At 36.5% G+C, this 15,764-nt stretch overlaps 1 protein-coding gene across 2 annotated transcripts in view; it reads left to right on the top strand.

The window, feature by feature from the left end:
* NBEA (neurobeachin) overlaps positions 1-15,764 on the top strand; it is a 463,000-nt gene that overhangs the window by 58,779 nt on the left and 388,457 nt on the right. The gene's annotated exons all lie outside the window — the stretch shown is intronic.

Below are 15,764 nucleotides of genomic sequence, written 5' to 3'. Positions count from 1 at the left end.
ATGCATATATAAATAAAATTTAGAAAGAACAGCAATGTAATCTTAAATCAATCTTTGTTCTTAGTTATTACTGCTTTTTGAATTAACTAAACCTCTTCTTGCAGTGGCAATATACAACGGTTGACATGGCTCTTAAAATAGAGTACAGTGTGCCCAGCTAGCAATTATCACTGACTTTCAGCACATGCACCTTTCAGCAGACAGACTGCTGTCTTGCATGGGCTCCTTCAGCACAGTTCCCGCTACCCCAAACCTCAGTGGGGAATTCTGCATGGATAGGAGGGAGGCCGATGAAATATTCCATTTTTATCAGAAATGGAAGCCCAAATTAAAAGTCCTTTCTGCCAGTCAGTCTTGGAGTGAGTTAGTAAGATGGTGATCTGAGTCATTAGGAAAAAAAAAGAAAAAGTTACTCAAATGACAGATTGAAGAAATGGACAGATAGGAACCTCCTGAATTTCAGCAAGGGAATGCGCGAAGTCCTGCTCTTGAACATGAATAATGTCAGATGCCAGTACAGAGTGGGAGCACCCAACTGGAAAAGAGCTCTGCAGAAAATGGTGTGGGGGACCTAGTGGGCATTGAGTTGATCACGAGCCAGTAATGTGTTCCTGCCAAAAAGAAGGCTAATGGTATTCTGGGCTGCATTAGGAATCTATTGCTAACATGGAAAGAAAATTGATCCTTACCCTAACCTCAGCAATGATGAGGCCAGATCTGGACACTTTCACCAGTTCTGGGCTTCCCAGTACAGCAGAGATCTGGAAGTACTGGAAAAAGTCCAACAAATGCCCACCAAGATCATGGGAGTGGAGCACTTTCATGAGAAAAGGCTGAGAGAACTGGGTCTGGAGAAGAGGAGGTTCAGGGGGATCTCCTCAATATCCACAATTCCCTGAAGGGAGGGTGCCAAGAAGCTGGAACCAGGCTCTGCTCAATAGTGCCCAGTGCCAGAACCAGAGGCGATGGGCACACAGCAGGTTCCCTCTGAACACCAGGAGCTCTTCTGTGCTTTGTGAGTGATGGAGTGTTGACACAGGCTTTCCAGAGACTGTGGAGTCCCCTTGGGGATCTTCCAAAGCTGCCTGGACGTGGCCCTGGGTGTCCCTGCTGGAACATGGCTGGGCCAGGTTACCTCCAGAGGTCCTTTCCAGTCTTAGCCATTCTGTTATTCTGTGAAGTGGTTTGGAGTAATGTGACCAGAACTCAATGGATGTTTTTTTATGTATAGAACTTCATAGGAGAAGCACTCGGGGAAAAACAAAAGACCCTCAGGTCTCATTTGGAATTGTAGAATGATGGATGCTGCATTAAAAACAATTGAAATTTAACTTTGCAACATTTTTTTTTCCTTTTTTTTTTTTATGTCATTTATCAAATTTTGGTTTAGTTTAGCTTTTTTTTTTTTTTTTTTTCCAATTTTCTAACAGCCTAGACAAATAAGAATTCTACAGAAAATAAAGCATAAGATAATTCATTTGTAAACTAGATGCTCAGAATCTGAACGAAGGAATAATTGCTTATAAATTATTAAAACTAACAAAACAAAACAAAACAAGCCAAAGAGAAAGCCAGAACAACTTAATCTCGCTTGCAAAGTTCAAAATGCTGGTATTGGTTTCAGTGTGGCTGGAAGAGGAAATAGCACTTTTTTTCTCTTTGTATAGTTCTGTATCTTCTATTATGGATAGGATTTATATGTTTTTTGTTTGTTTGTTTGTTTTGTAGAGATGAGCCCCCAGCTATGTATTCAAATTGAAATACTCCAAATCGAACTAATGGAATAATTGAATATTTCATTAGCTAGTAAAATAGTTTACTGTTGCATGTATTCAGTATGTCAAGAGTATAATAAGATTTGCAGGGCATTAAAAGTTTCAGAACTACTGGAAAGGGAGAACACTTAAAATTTTGATCAAGATTGTGCTCTCATTTTAGTTACTGTGTTCTTGTAAAGTTGTTCTCATTTGTTTATGCATGTGGTGATATATTAAACTTGGCACACTCTTTTCTCATTATCCATTTGATTGAAGAGAAGCCGAATACATTCTTTATTTTTCCAGTAAAAATGGTCACTGAAACCCTCATTTCTGAAGGAGCTTTTATAGTTTATGATTATTTATATGTCTCTTCTTTTTCCATCAATGTAACTGTTCCATTTCCTGTGGAGTAACATTTTCTCCTAAATTGAGTACAGATTTACACAGGAAAAAAGGGGAAAAGTCTACTCATTGTTAATCATGATGAACTAAGACAAATGTCTTTGGAAATCCATGTGAAACTTTATACACTAATGTAAAATAATGCATTTCGCATCATAGAAATTCTGAACAGTAAAAATGATACTTTCAGATGACTTTTCTTGTGATGTCATTGTTGATTTTTAACATTTCACATATTCAGGATTCAACTTGAAACATTTAGAATGCTGTATGCAAATGTCCTTTTGGTAGCTGTTGCCTGCATATTTCACAGTATTAAATTTAAGCTGGCTGTAACTAACTATATCTACAGTTGATTTTTCTCTTTTGTTGCACTTAATAAATTGTGTAAGAAGTGGAAAGGGGAAGAAAAGTAACTGAATCCAGCCTTCTGAGTAGGCGTTATTTAGTAGTTCCTTCATATGCTTTTTTTTTTTTTTTTTTTTTTGAACATCATAGAATTTTATGCTTTTCCACCAAAAGCTAAAGGTGTTTAAGGGCTTTCAATATGATGCAAAACCAACCAAAAATATCAAGCATAAGTAGTGCCTTTTGTAAATAACTTCCAATTCTATTGTTTTACTTTTTCATTTCAGTCAAGTGAATGGATTTTTTTTCTTGGAAATAAAAATGTTTAAAGGTGTTTTAAGCTCCTTTGTAATCTGATTTGTCTGAGGAGCATGAATTAGGCATCTCTGAACATAATAACTTGAAATTAAAAGTGTGATTACTTTAGAGCCAAAGTCTTCATTGATAAGAGATAGCTACACAGGAAAAATGTAATTAAAAATGGCTTCTAAACCTTTTTAAAAACCTTTTCTTTCTTTCCTCTTTTTATCTGAGTCAGCAAATGTCTTTTTTTACTAGTATGGGGAAAAGCATTGTCATGCATGGCTTTGTACTTTGGAAAATGTTTATATACAAAGAGCACAATGATGCATAGATTATGTGATTTGAAATTGAAGTCTGTAAATATTAGCTATCACAATGATAAGTGATTGTCCATATTTATAATGAATTTCTTTTAATTCAGCAAAGAACACATGACTTTCCTCCATATATCACAGAATCACAGAATCACAGAAACACCAAGGTTGGAAAAGACCTACAAGATCATCCAGTCCAACCATCCACACATCACCAACAGCTCTCACTAAACCATGTCCCTCAGCACAAAATCCAAACGTTCCTTGAACACCTCCAGAGTCGGTGACTCCACCACCCCCTGGGCAGCCCATTCCAGTACCTGACCACTCTTTCAGAGAAGTACTATTTCCTAATGTCCAGCCTAAATCTGCTCTGGCGCAGCTTGAAGCCATTCCCTCTCGTGCTTTAACATGTACCCTTGTGATTACTGACACTTCAGTTACTTTGGTCTTGCTAAACCCAGGATGTTTTTGCGAATTGGATATTGTATAAAACTCTGGCATCTCCAGTTTTAAGAGAATTCATTAGAAGAAGCAAAAAAATACAAGTTAAGAAGGTGATTAAATTTGAATTTGAGATGAGGTAAAATTTAACAAAGAAAGATGGTTCAGCTTAGAATAGAGATGACCACTTCTATTGAAGGTAAATGTGGATGAAATGGAGTGTGACAGAAACAGAATATGTGAGAAAGCATTTCTTCTTTGTTTTTAAAAATGCAAGAGCTGGAGGGCTGAAATGAAGTCATGTATACATAAGAGATGTAGAACAAAATCTTTTTACAGAGAACATGAGAAAAGTGAGGGATTCGTTGATGTAGGATATTAAAGATCCAAAAACTTGAGAGTTCAGAAACTAATCAGAGAAAATCTAGGAGGAAATCCATCAACTTGATGAAACAAACGCAGTAATTCTGGATGTGGAAACTCTGGATTCTTAAATAGTATGAGGCTGGGACTCTATAATGGAGAAATGTATGCTTATCTAGTTCCTATACTGTTTGTGGACAATTTGTCACTGATACAGGTTAAACCTCTTTTGCTGCCCTTTTATTCCTGAAGGGTAGTTCAGATAGTAACATAAAATAAGGAAATTGTGCAACATTGAGATAAACATTTTCTTATTGTTTGCTTGGATCTCCTACTGTAATTATTTGGTTTTATTTCTGTATGGGTTTCATCTTTAGAAAGGTGTGTATTTCAAGTGCTGAGATACCCAATGTAACAAACTAATGTCATGACACTAAATGACAAGAGCAGAGGGAAGCCATGTACTTAAAGTATAAATCATTTTTCCATTATTATCTTGGTCAGAATTGGATAATTACTCCTAATCACTTCTAGATAACATGAGAAGTATGAGCGATTGTGCATGAAATGGTTCAGCTTGGAAAGCTGAAAAGTTACAAAACTTCTCAGGTAAGGGAAACCTGACTGATATATTATCTAATATGCTCATTTATGTTCTTTTTAATTTCTTCCTTAAAATTCTTTTGTGGGTAGAGTTGCATAACTGACTTCTATTTTGCTTAATAGTTCTGGTCTTCTCTGGACTTCTGAGGTTTAAATAAAAGGTTCTATTGTATAAAGAACTTCTACTAATAATTAAATAAAGTAACAGTAAGAAGGATGCAATTCTGGCTTTGTGAAACAGCTGTCTCTTAAGTGGTTGTGGTTTTAGGTTTTGTCACAAAAAAGTCGTAATCTGTTAATGACAGCTAAAACCCTTTGAAAAACCAGTGAAGACAATTAACAAACGCTGGCCTGGGAGATGTGTAGAAAGAGAAGTAGCTTAAAAGAGTTTTTAAAGTGCTATTACTGTCTTTTATCTGTATCTCGCTTGTGAGAACAAGAAAAATGTAACAAATAGCATCTCTTCTTGAATTTCTTAAATAAATGAAATGGTATTGAGTGGCTTGGGTTGAAAATTTAGATGATGTTGTTTGTTATGAAACAAGCTTCAAACTATGAAAATTGAAAGCCATAGGAGTTGCATGGCCACTGATACAGGTTTTTGCTGTTAATTCCAAAGCGTTTGCAAATGACACTTTGTAATTGATTTGTGTGTGTATTTTGATGGTGTTCTTCAGTATTTTATCACATACCAAAAAGTGTTATCAGGTATCTGAAAATTACTGATGTAAGCAAGCAGCAGGATGTTGAGAATTAAGGCCTTTTTGTAATCATTAAGCCTCCTACTTTTCAGAAAGATGAAATGGAGTGTAAAACCACAGTTGAGTGCCTCTCACTTCAGCATTATTTTAGATCAGGCATCCCCAGCTCTATTGTTCTGGGCTATCACTCTGTCACTAAGCATTCACATAAACAGGATAATTTGTCACTTTTTTGTACTAATGCAGAATGATGCTATTATAACCAACTACTTGGAATTGTTCTACTTTGAATGTTGCAGAAACATGACTTAGAGTTCTTAGGTTTTTCAGAATTCTAAAGCATTTTATGACGAGAGGGAAATGTTTCAGTCCTTAATAAAGTCAATTAAAAATCTTAAAGAAAACTAATTCTAATATGAAAGCTACCTTGGTTAATCTTTCTTTTTTTCTTTTTTTTTTTAAGTTCAAATATTCATACTCTTATAGGATAAAAAATAGGTTATTGTTTTGGTGGTGACACAGAAATATTGGGAGGATGACTTCTGTTTTGATGGGCTAAGTACTTGTTAAATGCCTTGGTTAGTTTTCATTTCTGACAGAATTCACTGGATTTCTGTTCCAGCTTTGTGAGCAAAATGTGATGTTTCCCAATGCTTTGAACTGCCTCTTTTTGTATTGCTTCTAAGGTAGGACTTTTAAGGAGTTGCAGTGCTGAGGAAGCTTTTATGAGATGAGATAGTTGACCTTTATCCGGCTAATTTCTGTCCCATGCTGAAATCAAGCATACTTTAAAGTTCTGTGATATGAACTTTTGTGTCAAATAGTCCCCGTTGTGTGTTTTTTCTTTTTTCTTTTTCTCTTTTTTTTTTTTTTTCTTTTAACCCCCAGTGGTAATTAGGAAAAGCCTGACTTTGTGAAGTATATGTTAAAAAAAAAAAAAAAAAAAAAAAAAAAAACAGAGAGATGGAGTTGAAATTATTTCAGCAAATGATTAAGCCAAAGTGTTGGCCCTATCTGTAAGTTACAGTCTTGCCACGTATGTGAGTGTAATTGATACTTCCATCAGCAAATTGTTTATACTGGACTGCAGTCAAGCTACATTTGTTTTTGATGCTTTGGTTGACAACTCACTTGTATTTCAAAGAATAAAGTGTAGCAATGTGCCCATAATTCTTATTTTAAGGTAACATACCTCTCTACAATTTTTTTCTTATTTCGCTTGCAGATCTGTGTGTCATTGAGAAGAGCCAATCAAAAGTGACTTTTTTTGTTCCATTGCAACCTTTAAAGATTATATTTATTAAATTACTGTTTTATACTTATGACCTGGATAATTAAGATGACAGTAACTTAGTATGTGTTGCCAGTTTCAATGTACTGCCCTGCTGCAGCGTTCCTACCGCAACAAATGCAGTTTAAACCATGCCTTGATGTTGTCTTCTTCTAAGTAGACTGCCATTTAAATCTATTAGGGCTTCTTTTTCCCATGAAATTTCAACTGAAAAATGTCAACAGATACTAAGTTTGCCAAGAAGCAAGAAAAAAAAAATGTTTTTCTCCCTTTCCTGCTTCTACATAGCTATAATTTTGGTACTAAGAATGGATGAAGAGAGTCTGGAATAATAACTGACAACACATAGAAGTCTTTAAATACACAGAAACCTTTGTTACTTAGATATATTTCCTTTAATACTGTTTCTTTTGGGGCAGCTTGCTGAAGTGACTTAACATTAACCTTCCCATTACTTTATCATTATCCATACTTAAGCACTGACAACCTCTGTTTTGTACAGTGCACAAAATAAAACCAGTCTTGTATAAAAGGACTTAGGGATGTTGATTGATGAAAACTCAATATGAGCCAGTTAGTATGTTTTTGCAGCCCAGCATAAAGTTGGCTTTCTGGAAGCACGACTGCTTGTTGAAGGCGGTGATGCCCCCTGCCTCTGTTCTAGTCTCATGGCACTCCACCTGGAGCACTGCGCTCAGCGATGTAACAAAGACATGGATCTTTTGGACTGATTCAAAAGGAAAGTCTCAAGGATGATCAAAAGGCTGGAACACCTGTCCTATGAAAATAGCTGAGATAGCGCTTGTAATAATTTTTACTTTCATGTTTGTATCCCAAGAAAGCTAACATCATGGATAACAATGACAGCAGGATGTTGATAAGTAAATACAAAGTTAATCTTCATTGCTTACAGTCGTTGTTCTTTTGTAATTTATGTTATCTTTTAGACATTGAAAATACATTTTTTATTTCTCTTCATGCTTGAGGAAAAAAAATGTGAGGAAAACCATAGGTATTTCAAAACTGCTTACTGACAGAAAATGAGGAAGTGAAGCTGGAGCACAAGTCCTACAGGGAGCAGCTGAGGAAACAGGGATTTTTCAGTCTGGAGAAGAGGAGGCTCAGGGGACACCTTACTGCTCTCCACAAATGCCTGAAAGGAGGTTGTGGTGAGATGGGATTGACCTCTTCTCCTAGGTGACGGTAATAGGCTCACAGAGGATATTAGGAAAAATATCTTCTCAGAAAGAGTGATCAGGCCCTGGAGCAGACTGCCCAGGTCTCTAGTGGAGTCAGCATCTGTGGAGGTGTTCAAGAAATGTGTAAATGTGGCACTGAGGGACATGGTTAGCAAGCATGGTGGGAGTGGATTGATGGTTGGGCTAGATGGACTTAGAGGTCTTTTCCAGCCTTAATCTTGATCCTGTGATTGTATGAGATGTTTTCCCTGCGTAATAGTGGTAATAGACTTCTAAAAAAATGGGGAATAAGCATGCTTTATACAATATTTAGCAGTGTTGTAGGTTTGGTAGAATTCAGCAGGTTATACTCGAAGTTAGTTGAGATCATAGTCTTCTTCAAAAACTATTCATTCCGCATGATTATGGCTTGACAGTGTGTAATTTACAGTTTTTCCATAGCATATTAAGACCACTTACACAAGATTTATTTGAGTGCTCATCAGTGGGCAGAGCTCTCTGTATGAAGTAAATGTAAGGGCAGAAGCCCAAATTTTCAGACAGTGATGAGCTGATCTGCACTAGTTGCTCACTCACTCCCTGCCCCTCCACCAGTGCAATGAGGGAGAGAATCAGAAGACCCTACAATTTCATTTGAGAACATTACATGATATACTATAGAATATTGCTTTGGTTGTTTGGTATCATCTGTCGTAGCTGTGTCCCCTCTTTCCCACCTCCACGGTGTTTGCTGAGGAGGCTGTGAGGAACAAAGAGGAGGGACCTGATTTGTGAGAGCCCATCGTAGCAATAGGTAGAACATCAGTATGTTATTAGAACTTTTTTAGTCACAAATCTAAAACAATTCTGTTTGTGCTTCCATGATTAACTCCATTTTTTTTCAGACTCAAATCTATGTTCTCCTCACTGAAAGAAGGCTGAAGAAATTAAAAGGCAACTCTAGAGCAATATTCTGCCTGCATAATAACGTGCTTATGTTCAAAGAACCAAAAGTGATACTGAATGCGTTACTTCATTCATATTTTATCTGCAGATATAAAGGAAACTTGGAAATAGATATTTTTTTTTCTCAGAGTACTTTAAAGTTGTCAATAAACTAATTAGATAGTACTCATTTAGCGGCACACTGCTGTGGCATACTATACATTATTCAGAATAAACATTTTTGAATCTAGAATGAATGAAGGCACCTTTAAAAAGAGCACAGTAATGTGGCAAAGGACATGCTGCTCAGCAACTCATGTGCTGTCATTTGGTTATAAACCATACTATGAGCACACTGGTTGAGATTAATCTGGCATAACTTTAGATGTGTCTGTTTGGACTAGCTCTCCTTTTATAGTCAGTGAAAACTATTATATTGCCATGGTAAGAATTGTTTGATCCTAATATTGCATCTAAATTCAGTGAGAGAATCACTTCTCAAATTCACCTTTCATATTCCACTGATGGTAAAAAGAGCTTTGAAAATTCACTTCAATCACAACAGCCTTGTGCAGTGCTACAGGCCTGGGACGGAGTGCCTGGAAGACTGTGAGGTGGTAAAGGTAAAATTAAATGTTTTAGTTAATGACGTGAAAATAATAGCTTTCTGTTCTGCCTGGGACCACCATCTCTTTTGTCACTAATGTGTTTCAGTGCTTGAAATGGAGCCCTATCTTTATAAAAGAAGAAGCAGTAGCAATCTGACTGTATTGTGAACTCACTGGTGATTACAAAGTCAATGAAATAATGTCTTTGTAGAAAAAATGTTCCAGTTTGAACTAGTATTATTCTGGAATTTTATGTGATGACCGTTGTTAACAAAGGTAGAAAGATTAGTAGTTTTCTCTTTTTATGGTGAATTAAGTTAGAATTTTAAGAGATTACCACTGCTATCCCAGCTGGTTATTTCTGTCCTTTTCCCTTGGAAATTTGTTCCAAACCCAGACAACTGTTTTGTAATGCTCAAGAGATATATGAACATTAAGGAATGGAAGAGAATTAATGAATTTGTTTCACTGTTTTCAAACTGATTATCTCCTGTACTTGCAAGGCAAAGTTGATTACCATAATCATGCACACATATATTTAAACCTAAAGTGGTTCTCAGAAGTAGCTGAAAACACATGAGAATGCTTGTCACATTGTCTGTGATATGTTCTGGTTATTCTTGGCTTTAGAAAACATAGAGCAAATGTGGTCGCAGTTAATTAGGAGAGGGAAGAATGGAGTGCCTTGGTATAAATATGACCTGGATGTTCTAGAACTGTAGTAATGATACCATTGTGATAGTTAAATTCTTTGATGGCATTGGCTGCCTGGTTTAATGGAATTTATATTCTTCGTTTTGGATTAAATGAACAAAGGTAGCAATCTAGTATGAAGGAAGCTAGAAAGATGTGCTACTTTGATGGCAGTGAATAGCAAATTTAGAGATGGAAATGTTTAGATATATGCTAATATACTTTAATCTTGACTGCTATATAAAGAATAAATCTGTGTTAATGTAGGTGAAAAAAAAGAGATGTGTTAAAAACTTGCTTTTGTTTCTGATAACTGCAAATCTATTTCACTTTAGTTCAGACAAAAATGAAACTGAAAAACTATCTTTGCTTACTTGAAAATGTTTTCAAATTAAATAGAAGACACAAATCATAGAATCATAGGATGGGTTAGGTTGGGGGGGATCTTAGAGTAGTTCCAACCCACCAGCTGCCACCCACCAACACAGGCTTCCCAGGGCCTCATCCAACCTGGCCTTGAACATCTCCAGGGGTGGCGCATCTAGAGCTCCTCTGGGCAGCCTGTGCCAGTGCCTCACCACCTTTTAAGTGATTTTTTTTTCCTAACGTCTAACCTGAATCTCTCCTCTTTTAGTTTAAAGCCATTCCCACTTCTCTTTGCTATCAGACCCTATAAAAAGTTGGTCCTCCTCCTCTTGGTAAGCTCACTTCAATTGATGGCAGGCTGCAGTGAGATCTCTCAGGAGCTTTCTCTTCTCCAAGCTAAACAAACTCAAATTCCTTAACCTTTGTTCACAGGAGAGGTGCTCCAGTCCTCTGATCACCTTCATGGCCCTTCTCTGGATCCACTTTAACTGGTTCACATCCTTGTGTACTGAGGCCCCAGTACTCCAGATGAGAATTTACAAGGGCAGAGAAGAGGGGGACAGTCCCCTCCCTCTCCCTGCTGGCCACCTATCTGCATTTAGCAGGCAGCCACTGCTGGCTCATGTCCCGCTTTTCGTCCGTCAAGACTCCAAAGTCCTTATCCTTGCACAAGTCCATTATATCAGTTGTCTTTCCTTTATCTACCAGTGCTGTCACTCCAAGAAGTCCCAGACGGTTATAGACTGCACCCTTGAATTCATCATTTCAACTAACATGATGTTTGAAGAAACAAAAAGCTGTTTAGGAGGTTTTATTAGCTAATAGCAATTTTCAGCTGTACAGATTAGTAATTCTTTAGGTAGCAAATCAAAGAAGGATTAGAAAGATACGTGAAATGCTCAAATTAACAGAAAAATGCAGTTTATATACCATGAAAATCCTTCCAAAATTTGAGTGCAGAACATGGGAAAGTAGGCTATTTTGAGAAATTTGTGATGTTTTATGTATTGGCATGAATATAAGTGCAAAGAAAAATGTTTTAATTAGTATTCCTGTTGTTCAAATTTTGACATTTTATTGTTTTGGCTTTTTTTGTGTGTGTATTTGTTCTACTGAGCCATTTTCTTTAGCACAATGCACTCAGTGCTTTTGTTTTAAGTGTAGCAATATCAAATGCCTCTATAAACGTTTTCTTGCATCTCGTGTAATTATTAGGATTCTTGTATTTGACTTTTTTTCCTCTTTTTATCCCCACTACAGATGAATTTGTGTTGAAAACCTCTGTATCCCCAGGGGTTTGGTTTTGATAAAATCATGCTAGAATAACTTCTGACCTATACTTCGAATTTTCATTCAGAATTGCCATCATACTGCTGCTTCATTTGTATATTTCTTCAAATATTGCCGTATTTCCTATCCTCTGTTTATTTGATTTTTTTTTTTTTCTAGTTTGGTAGCTATCTGTAGTGTTTTTGTTTCAATCTATTCTTCAGATCTTGAAGAATCTGATTCTGAAGAATTCTGATTTTTCAAACTGTAAATATCCTAGATGTTCAAGCACATATTTTACTCTGCTTCTTAATTCATCTGAATGTATTGTCAGATATATGTAGACAATTTCTGTATTTTGAGGAACTATTTAACCTTTGTTCTAGCCAAACGGGGGTAAAAGAGCAGCCTAAGCTCTGTATAGATGCGGAAGCTCATGAATAAACACTTTTTTTTTGCATATTGCATATTGTAATGAATGGGAGAAGCTTGCTGAGGAATGGCGACAGCATTCAGAAGAATGGAGAATGAGTAAAGCAGCTGCCTTTGAGGATGGTGGCGTGGGTTTAAATTCTTGGAGCAATTTGCAAGGCGTATCAACCTGTCATTTTAAACAACCGTAGGATAGAGAAGATAGCCTAATTTGCAATAGCTGCTAGTTCAGTACTTTGTGAGGGGCTGTGTTGTTGGCCATATTCATCTAGCTTGAAACTGGAGTGTGAAATTAGTTTGCTTCTTCGTTTATTACAGCTTTGCTGTGAAAGATGCAGAATAGTTTAAAAGCAGTGTGACCTTGGCAAAGTACATGCAATAAATCAAGATACTTAATCACAGTGAAAGCATAGTCTTTACTGAATATTAAATTGTCATTTGAAGACTGCAAAGTAAGGCTGAATGTTTGATGTAACAAAAAGATTGTATTTAATCTATAAGATATAGAAAGGGAACTGATTTATGGTGTAATGTACCAGCTACTGTGACAATATGCTTGTATTCATACTGTACTCTAGCTGAAATCTGTCTTAGAACAGAAGCCTTCTGCATGTTGTGTTAAAAATAAGCTATTTGACGGCAGTAAGATTTAACTCTTTATATGTGGTATTGCAGTCAGAATTGTACCCAAGTTATAAAGTTGCAAGCTTATAAATTTTTCCAGTTACTGACAGTCTTTAATGTCACTTAGTTGGTTAAAGTACTACCTATACTGGCTCCAAGCTCTTTTCTGGATGATAATAGTGAATTTCAGAGTCATATGGTAAATGTAGGGAAAATTATAAAAATACAAAGTGCATTAAATGCATTAAAATGCATTAAAATGCATTAGTTTGCATTTACTAATGTTGAACTATTATTACCTAAGTGCTCGTTGTCATAAAAATAACTTTTCAGCTCTTTATAGTTGGTGTCTTTAAACAGCATTAAATGATTTTTTGGTTCTGCAGCAAACTTGGCCCTTTTATGAGTATCAACACCTGTTACTACCTTGTTTTACTGGTGTTAGTCCTCTGATAACTTCCCTATCTTGTAAAGATTGTTTGCTTATTCCTCCTCTTTTCTTACTATCTTTTCCTGGGGAAATGCAAGTATTGAATTTTTTTTGTTTTATTTTTTTTAATTGTGGATGTTCTATTTCTTTTTCTTGGCTGAAATATGTATTTTTCACATTTCAAAGCAGTGGCAGTTGTCTTATACTACTTCTTGAACATTGATCATTTAATCATAGTCTTTTATTTGCCTATTCTTATTTCATTTTTTTATAGATTTTCTTAATCATCTTAAAATTTTCTCTGTGGTGACTGTTAACATTTTTAATGTATGTTTATTATTGTGACTACATCTTTAAGAAAAGCTAAAACTTTACATATATTTTTTTTTCCCCACAACTTTTAGTTGGTTAATTAATTTGTTTCAATTTTTAAGGAAGTTGATTTTAATTAAAAAACTGATCATTTTTAGTGCTCTGAATATACTTCAACCGTTGTGTGAAATGAGGTACATTTTCATGTGCTTTGTACTGAAGTAAGCAGTCATTCTGATGACAAATGGGCAAATACAGTCTGTAGTCCTGTAGAACACTTCCCTTGAAGCCAGTTTTAGCAACATTCAGTTTATTTTTGACACAGATTCTCTGAGATGTTTTAAATTCATAGACATCTTGTTTTTAACAGAAGCGACAACGTAATTCAGACTGATTTAGCTTTGACATCACTTCAGATTAATAATGAGCTCTATTTCAGTGTTGTAAAGTTTACATATTAGTATATTAATCTAGCAAGAAAATACAGCCTGAATTATTTTCATAGAAACATAGAATGCTTTGGGTTGGAAGGGACCTTCAAGATCGTCTGGTTCTGACCTCCCTGCTGGTGGCGGGGACATCTCTCACCAGCCCAGGCTGCCCAGGGCCCCATTCATCCTGGCTTTGAACACCTCCAGGCATGGGGCACCCACAGCTTCTTTGGGCAGCTGTGCCACTGCCTCACAACTCTCATAGTGAAGAGTTTCCTTTCCTAGCATCTAACCTAAACCCTCCTTCTTTTAAAACCCTCTTGTTCTATCACTACATTTCTGATAAATAATCCCTTTGCAGCTTTCCTGTATGTCCAGCATCAGGTACTAGAAGGCTGCAGTGAGTTCTCCTCAGAGCCTTCTGTTCTTCAGACCCAACAAGCCCAGCTTATTCAGCCTTTCTTCGTAGGAGAGGTGCTCCAGCCCTCTGATCATCTTTGTGGCCTCCTCTGGACATAATCCAACAATTCCACGTATTTCCTTTGCTAGGGGCTCCAACCACATGTGGGATTTCATGAGGGCAGAGTAGAGGGGCAGGATCACCTCCCTCTCCGTGCTGATATGCTGGTCCAACCCCCTGCTCAAATGGGACCACCTAGAGCAAATTGCCCAGCTCTGAGTCCACATGATTTTATCTCCCAGGATGGAGACTCCACATTTGCTTATCCTAGATTCCCTGCATGGAAAGATAAAGAAATAAATTGACACTTCCACTTTTGAGGCCCTGGAGCATGTCCAGCAGCAAAGCTGGTAAAGGATCTGGAGCACAAGTCTTATAGGGAGCAGCTGAGGAAAGTGGGGACTGTTCAGTCCGGAGAAGAGGAGGCTCAGGGGAGACATTATTGCTCTGTACAACTGATGATGAGAAGCATGAGTGAGGGTAGAAGCCAAAGCTAATCCTTAGTTGTATTAATTTTCTGAAAAGCAGAACTGAAAGAAGAAGACTGAAAATTTTGATAGCTTCAACTATCAGAAAAGGATTTACATATTATTTCATATTGCTTCATACTTGGAGTTTAATTTGAAAATAATACAAACTGCTTTTAAATAAGCGATGACATAGCCTTGTATTAAAAATCACTATTGAGACTGTGTACTTGGAGATGAATTCTTTGAATTTCTTTAATTTAAAATATTATTGCAGTTTTAATTATATACCTTCCTGGAACAGACAGAAAAGATTATCTTACAGTTATTTTAGAATTAATTTAATTTGTTCTTTTGCCTTTCTGAATTAGATAATGTTATTTGCACTTACTGAAATTCAACACTGGTACTTTCAAAATTCAGCAGTCATACTAGGGTAAAGTAGGGTAAGAGACTGGCTTTTTATACTTCAAAACTGAATAATGTTTCTACCGTTAAAGACTATTATTTTTTAAGCTAAGTTTTATATACATTTCAGTAAGATATTCTGAGATAATATATTTAAAATTACACAAGTGGCTAGTGGTTTGGAATTGATGACATGGTGAATTCAGTTGTCCAAAGACATACTTGGTCTTGGCTATGTTTTTTGCAAATTTTTGCCTACCATATTTATTTTTCCTCCTAACATGTGCCCTCTAGTTGTGCTGTTTAGTTAGAATTCAGGACAGTGTGGAATGATCCAGGTAGACAGACATCAGGCTGCAGTTTTGTCAGTATTGCTGTTAAATTGTTCTTCATCGGAGTGCTTGTTCCTCTCCCAGTGCCATCTCTCCTTGCATCAGCAGCAGGTTCATGTGGCCACATCATGAATTGTCCTGTGGTATAATTAGCAAGCTTTCCATCGTTCCTTCAGTCCAGAACAGTTCCCTGATTCTTGTTCTGCACGTGACAGGAGGGAGACTTAGATGTTATAATGGAAAGAGCAGTAAAGTCTTGAAAACAAGTAAATGTAAATGT

This window comes from Centrocercus urophasianus, unplaced genomic scaffold (genome assembly GCF_019232065.1).
Source record: "Centrocercus urophasianus isolate 14NV4802_14NV808 unplaced genomic scaffold, USGS_Curo_1.0 seq_9, whole genome shotgun sequence".
In the NCBI taxonomy this organism is placed as follows: Eukaryota; Metazoa; Chordata; class Aves; order Galliformes; family Phasianidae; genus Centrocercus; species Centrocercus urophasianus.
The sequence above is the reverse complement of the archived record's forward strand: the minus strand, read 5'-3'. Positions and strand labels throughout refer to the sequence as shown.